At 51.7% G+C, this 7,000-nt stretch overlaps 1 long non-coding RNA gene across 2 annotated transcripts; it reads left to right on the top strand.

Annotated features, from left to right (window-relative positions):
* The first annotated feature begins 16 nt into the window (after nt 1–16).
* On the top strand, nt 17–6,993 carry LOC122173336 (uncharacterized). 2 transcript variants are annotated; one of them, XR_010597469.1, is made up of 6 exons: nt 17–984; nt 1,561–1,776; nt 2,979–3,065; nt 3,431–3,549; nt 4,866–5,008; nt 6,868–6,993. It is a non-coding gene; the product is annotated as an uncharacterized LOC122173336 (long non-coding RNA). The 2 variants fall into 2 exon arrangements; XR_010597470.1 differs by having other exon boundaries at nt 1,558–1,776.
* The last annotated feature ends 7 nt before the right edge of the window (nt 6,994–7,000 follow it).

Raw genomic sequence — 7,000 nt, 5'->3', positions numbered from 1 at the left:
TTCCATTCTATATGCATCCGAAGAAGTGGGCTGTAGTCCACGAAAGCTTATGCTCTAATAAATTTGTTAGTCTCTAAGGTGCCACAAGTACTCCTGTTCTTCTTTTTGCGGATACAGACTAACTCGGCTGCTACTCTGAAACAAGTACTCCTGTTCTTTTTGAATATATACCTGGGGGTTGGCAAATGCCTGTTAAGTGGCTTCATTACCCCTTGAATGGCTCTTGAACAATTTCAGTGTTGTGCTGATAGGTCTGGCAGGCTGGAGGCTTTTTCTCTTTTAACTACTAGATCCCCTTCCCAGGAAGACTCCGAGCCTGCAGGAAGGGTCAGAACAGGGATAGGAAATCCAGAAGGGTGGACACTAAGACCCAGTGGGAGCCCCCAACCACTTGGCACCCTAGGCGGCTAGTTCGCCTAGTGGTTGCACCAGTCCTGCATACCACTAAGCCACTGATGCCTATTGAACTTATCCATAGAGCAGCCCCATGGACTCTCTCTCTCCTCTCCTCTCATTGTGCCGTCTCCCTTCATAGGACAAGGGCAGGTGTGGTAGTTGTGCATCCCCACAGGCTAGGTCTCGGGAGTCATGAAGAAGTAGGAGGGGACGAAAATCATGCAGGGCAGTGGGTGCGAGAATGGAGCGGTGACTGTCGGTGTTAACTCGGTCTCTGTTCATTGAGGGGGGCAGATGTAGATATGATGGAAAAGGGAGGCAGGGATGAGGGCAAGAGCTCTGTGTAATGACGGCTCATGCTTGGCTTTTGCAGCTGCTCTTACAGAGGAATTGTTGTTCAGGAGCCCTAGGCAGAGGAGAAGCTGGCAGAAGTGGATCTGAGCAGCTTGGACATCCTTCTAAGCAGATATGAACAGTCCTCAGCTTTCTGCCTCCCTCATAACTACACTTCACAACTTTTAGCAGCACGGCTGAAGCCTAAGATAAATGCATGGTAGTAGCTGAGTACACACGGCTGCTTCTCTTTAGGTGAGGCTTGGTTTCTCATAAAAGTTTTCATGCTTGTTCTGGGTGTGGGAGGAGAATTTCCCTATTTGGGATTAGCTGTGGGATTACGACCAGGGGAAGAGACAATAGTCTCTTCTGCACAGTGACTCTCTTGGGTGCAGGTGCAACGGGCTGCTTAACATTAGAACGTAAGAATGGCAATACTGGGTCAGACCAAAGGTCCATCTAGCCCGGTATCCTGTCTTCCAACTGGCTAATACCAGGTGCTTCAGAGGGAATGAATAGAACAGGTAATCGTGAAGTGATCCATCCTGTGTCGCCCATTCCCAGCTTCTGGCAAACAGAGGTTAAGGACACCATCCCTGCCCATCCTGACTAATAGCCATCGATGGACCTATTCTCCATGAATTGACCTAGTCCTTTTTTGAACCCTATTATAGTATTGACTTTCACAGCATTCTCTGGCCAGCAATTCCAGAGGTTGAGTGTGCGTTGTGTGCTTTTTAATTGTATCTATAAAGGTGTAATGGGACAGGGAGAAGAAGAACATACACCGATGATAACTTTTGTTTTTCCCTCTTGTATTCTGCTTAGTAGGAAGGAGAAAGAAGTCAAGGGTAAGAGCCCACCCCCGGTGTGAGATGGAAGGCACGCAAGAGCCATGAGACAGTGAGCATTGTTGATGCCAGGCTATGGCGATGCCATCTAGCTGGAAACGGAGCAGCCGTCACTGTCAGTGAGCTAAGTGTCTGGTTTGGTGAGGAGTCTGGTCACGGCCCACATGGCTCCAGGCAGGGATGCGCCGTTAGCTTGGTCTGTACAAAATCAGTACCTTAGTAAGATATAAAATCCTTTGTTATGCCTACAATCTTTGGAAACATATTTTTTAAAGTTGGTGAAATTTCATAAACGTGTATTGTTGGGTGAGCTTCCCTGGTCATGCCACTCTAGGTATCCGCTCTGAAGCAGGCCATATTCAGTAGCGGACGTGAGCAGGGGTCTGAGAGTAGCCCTCGGCCTGTGTCTCCAGTCACCAAGTTGCACCACACATGTTATGTGGAGAGTCCAGAGCTCTGCACAGCACTCCGGGCTGACCTGCTCCAGGCTGGGCTCTTGGGTCCTAACCCTCGTGGTTACTGCTCCCCGAGGGCTCTGCTGGCCCTGGAGTCCGACCCCAACCCGAGTGGCTCTTAAGGTCTGTGAGCGGTCGAAGGGCGGCCGGGAACTGAGGAGCAGCCACAGCCCCGGGACCCCACACAGCACAAGGACAAGGGTGGGGAGCGCTGTGGCTGCCTGCATCATTGCGCCACCTAGCGTAGCAGTCGCCCTACCCTGCCTGGCTCTGGCCTCTGGGCTGGTGAAGGGCTGGAGCCTCTGAGGGGCGGAGGCAGAACTTGCACTTCAGTGAGGGGTGAGGCCTCGTGGTGGTGGGGGGGATGCAGCTGCCACAGTTTTCTGTCTACCCCACCTCAGCTCCCCCAGTGAGGAAGGGGCTGGTGCTGCCCCTGCTGCCCACAGGCTGTCACTGCTCCTCCAGGGCAGATGCATGCTGCGCATTTCCCCAACTGGCCACCGGGTGTCACCGCTGCTCCAGGAGAAACACAGTCTGTATGTTACCCTGCCTGCCCGCCGGATGGCGGTGATGGTCCAAGGCAGATAGCTCAGACATTACCCCGGCTGGCCACCGAGTATCAGTGCAGCGCTGTGGGGGGGGAAAATGATTTCTGCCTTACCCTGAGTGGCTACGTAGTGTCTGTGTTGCTCCACGAGGGAAATGCTTTGTGCTTTGCCGCGAGCGGTCACCAAGTGTCACTGCTGCTGCATGGGGGACATGCTCTGTGCATTGCCGTGATTGGCCACTGGGTGTCACTGTTGCTTCAGGGCAACTACATTCTGAGAAATAGCCCAGGTGGCCTCTAAGATACATGTGTGGTAAAGGCTGAGTACAGATGTCTGCTTCCCTTTAGGTGGGGTTCGGTTTGTAATAAAAGTTTTCCTCCTTGTTCTGGGTGCAGAGGGAGAATTTCCCTATATTGGGAGCAGCTGATCTTCCTGGACAGGGAGGAGCATGTTCACCTGAGCAGAGGCCTGGAACCGGAAAGGTGCGTACAGGTGCTGAATTTGTCCTTCTTCCTATGTGTCTCTCTCTGAGCTCTCATATGTTGGCCAACATACTCTCTCTCTCTCCCCTTGTCCTGTCTCTTTGCATAGAAGATGGGCAATGGTGCATGCTCACAGGCTTGGTCTGGGGCGTCTGCAACCCACTGGGGCATTGGGAGGGGGAAGAGAAACATGATGGTACTAGATCCTCCATTGGTAGTGGTGGGGGTGACTGTGGGAGTTGACTGTCACTGTTCATCAAGTGGGGCTGATGTACAGTGGATGGGAGAGGGAGGGCAGTATCTCGTACACCAATAGACCTTTGGGCAGTGATGGCTCCTGCTTGGGTTATATGCTGTGTTTGCAGAGGAATCGCCCAGGACCCCAGCCAGAGAAGAAACTGGAAGAAGTGAACCTGAGCAGCCTGGACATCCTTGTAAGCAGAGATGAACGGTCCTCCGCTTTCTGTCTTCTGCATGACTGGCTGTGAGTGAACAATTATGGCACTCTATTCCTCATCCGTACCACTCTAGTTTTCTTCCACCATTCTCCTGCTGCTCTCTGGCCCTGCTGTATCACGGCACACAGTGTCACTGTTGCTCCTTAAGGAAATGCTCTGTGCATTACCCCAGGTGAAAAGAAGAACAGGAGTACTGGTGGCACCTTAGAGACTAACAAATTTATTAGAGCATAAGCTTTCGTGGACTACAGCCCACTTCTTCGGATGCATCCGAAGAAGTGGGCTGTAGTCCACGAAAGCTTATGCTCTAATAAATTTGTTAGTCTCTAAGGTGCCACCAGTACTCCTGTTCTTCTTTTTGCGGATACAGACTAACACGGCTGCTACTCTGAAACCTGTCATTACCCCAGGTGTCCACCCAGTGCCACTGTTGCTCCATGGGGGAAATGCTTTGTGCATTACCTGGATTAGCCACCCAGTGTCACTGTTGCTTTATTTGCGAAATGCTCTGTGCAACTATACAGAGTGTCCACCCGGTGTCAATATTGCTTCATGAAGGAAATGCTCTGTGATTACCCAGGGTGGCCACACAGTCTCATTTTTGCTTCATGAGAGAAATGTTCTGTGCAATTACACTGAGTGGCCACCAGGCGTCACTGCTGTTCCGCAGGGGAAAAGCTCTGACCATTTCCCCGATTGGCCATCTAGTGTCTCTGTTGCTCCATGAAAGAAATGCTCTGTGCAGTCGTCCAACTGGCCGCCCGATGTCACTGCTGCCTCTTAAGGGATTACTCTGAGGGTACTGCAGGTGACAACACAGTGTCACTGTTGATCAATGGGGGAAATTCTTTGTGCATTACCCCTTGTGGCCACCTAGTCAATCTTGCTCCCTGAAATGCTTTGTGAATTACCTGGATTAGCCATCCAGTGTCACTGTTGCTCCCTTTGGAACTACTTTGTGCATTACCTCGAGTGGCCACCAGGTGCCACTCCAGCTCCCTGAAATGTTTACAGATGTCACTGTTGCTCCAGTAGGGTAATGCTTTGTGCATTACCCAAAGTGGCCACATGGTGTCATTGTTACTTCATGTGGGAAATGCTCTGTGCTATTACATCGAGTGGCCACCTGGTGTCACTGTTACTGCCTAAGGAAAATGCTTTGTGCATTCCCCTGGTGGGCCACCTGGTGTCACTGTTGCTCCACGAGAGAAATGATCACTCAGTTTCTGTTCATCCAGTGGGGCTGATGTAGATGGGATGGGAGAGGGAGGCAGGGATGAGGGCAAGATTTCACACACCAATAGAGATTTGTGTAGTGATGGCTCATGCTTGGCTTTTGCAGCTGCGCTTGCAGAGGAATTGGCCAGGAGCCCCAGCCACAGGAGAAGCTGGCACAAGTGGACCTGAGCAACCTGGATATCCTTCTAAGCAGATATGAACAGTCCTCAGGTTTCCGCCTCCCAGATAATTGGCTCTGAGTAAGAGGTCAGTGCTTTGAAATCCTCATGTGTGCTCCCTCTAGTTTCTTCACGGGCCGTGTGCTTCCTCGTTGGGTACGGGCTCTGTGGTATCAAGGATGCAGAGGGGCCACAGTCTACTCTGCAGAGTGACTATGTCGGGTGCCGTTAAGGGGGCCAATACAGGGAGGAGAAAAGGGAAAGAGACCTGAACCCTGATTACAGGGCAGTCACATTTTCGTTAGTAAAATATTCCTCCTTTACACAAGGCGGGGGAGGAGTCCTGAATGTGAAAAGATCTGGAAATGAACAGGTAAGGGAGGGATCCTGCTGAGTGTCCCCTTTCCAATCAATCCTCCGTCCCTCAGCAACACCCTTCCCGACTTACCTCCTACCCCACCAAGAAAATGACAACTTTGTGCCCCCTACCTTTACCAGAAAAGACCCCTTTTACTTGTGACGCGGTCCTGTTAGTAGGGTTAGGTGCTCCCACGTGCAGGCTCTGAATACCACCGCATCTACCTACAACATCTCAACATGAACACATTTCAGAAAGGACCGCCACCTCAATCTCTTCCAACGTAGCCCGAGGAATCTCCTCTCTTTATCACCAAAGAGACACAAGGCCAGGAATTCGGACACAACTAACGGAGCTGTCCGAATCCCTACAGTTGACGCTCGTCACTCCGACAGTGTTCTTTCTTGTGCACAAGAAAACAAAGGGTGAAAGTTGTGGTTGGTTGAGCGGTGTAAATTGGGCAGGGCAAAAGGACTTGAGAAAGGATTACACGGAAGTGAGGGTCCGAAAGGAGCCCCCCACCTCCCCTGTTCATTTCCAGACTTTGTGACGTTTGCTTGGTTGGGCCATTTCTTGGCTTTTTTGAGAAAAGGGGCGAATTTTCCACGGCCTCCTCCATCCCCTTACAGCCGCCCCTTCGCCACACCATGTTCCATCTGACCGGGATAGGTCCCAAATAAGATTTCACTTCAAATCTCAAAAAAGCCAAGTAGAAATCATTCTGTGGGAATTTACTGTGACTAAGAGAAACAGAAGTTCAACTCTTCTCAAGTGGTGGAGGGTCGGGGGGAGTCGCTAAGCCACAGGCACAGAAAGGCTGCCCTAGCTTAAGCGTGAGAGGTATAAGACCTTACACCCTGGTTACAGGGCAGTCATTTTGCCGGGCGTGTCAAAGTGACCTGTGGCTTAATTTGCATGGCAAAGGAGACCGAAACCCTCCTTACAGGGTGGTCCTTAAGCCAGGGGCCTTCCAATGGGCCAGAGCGAAAAGCGCTGTAAAGGAGAGACCTCCTTTCCCTCGGAAGTGGGTGGTCTCGTTGCCCAGCGAGTGCCAACGGCCCAAGAGGAGTTAGAAAGGGGAGACCTGCATCCTTCTGACAGGGAGAGGTCAACGGCCCGGGGCATTTTAAAGGCTAGGTCCTAAGGAGCTCAAACCCACAGAGACCTCAACCCGTTTTAAAGGGGGCTCGCTCCTCCTCAGCTATGGAAGGGACCCATAAAGCATTTTGGTTGGCAAGGAATGGACCGTGATCCTTGTTTACAGGGAGGTCCTTTTACCGGGCACCTGAAGGGGGATTAAGCCTGTGAGGAGAAGTGTCGAACCCGATCCCTCGGTACAGGGGTGCTGTGTGTGCGGTGTGTGCAGCCGTTGGCCGTGGCTTTTTCTTCCCTTTTCCTGCAGTTTCTTTGGTGCTTGTGTCGTCTTGTCCATTTTGTCCTTTGAGTTGCTAGAAAGAGAGAGGTGAAGCGGGTTAGCTGTGGCTCAGTAGAGAGCACGTGTACAAGGTAGATTCAGATGACATTGGCAAGGTACTCGGCCCTGCCGGAAATTACCCTAATGCCTACTTTTCGGCACCGATCTCTTTCAGAGCGCAGGAGGGCTTGCGGCAGAAGGCGGGTCCAGGTGGATGCAGAGGACGCGGGCTTTGACTTGGCTGAGTGCGTGAGTGAGGAGGGCACGGGACAGCTAGTAGGACAAACCCTGAACCCTCTCAAGAGGCT

The sequence above is a fragment of the Chrysemys picta genome, unplaced genomic scaffold (genome assembly GCF_011386835.1).
Source record: "Chrysemys picta bellii isolate R12L10 unplaced genomic scaffold, ASM1138683v2 scaf2966, whole genome shotgun sequence".
Classification (NCBI taxonomy): Eukaryota; Metazoa; Chordata; order Testudines; family Emydidae; genus Chrysemys; species Chrysemys picta.
The sequence above is the reverse complement of the archived record's forward strand: the minus strand, read 5'-3'. Positions and strand labels throughout refer to the sequence as shown.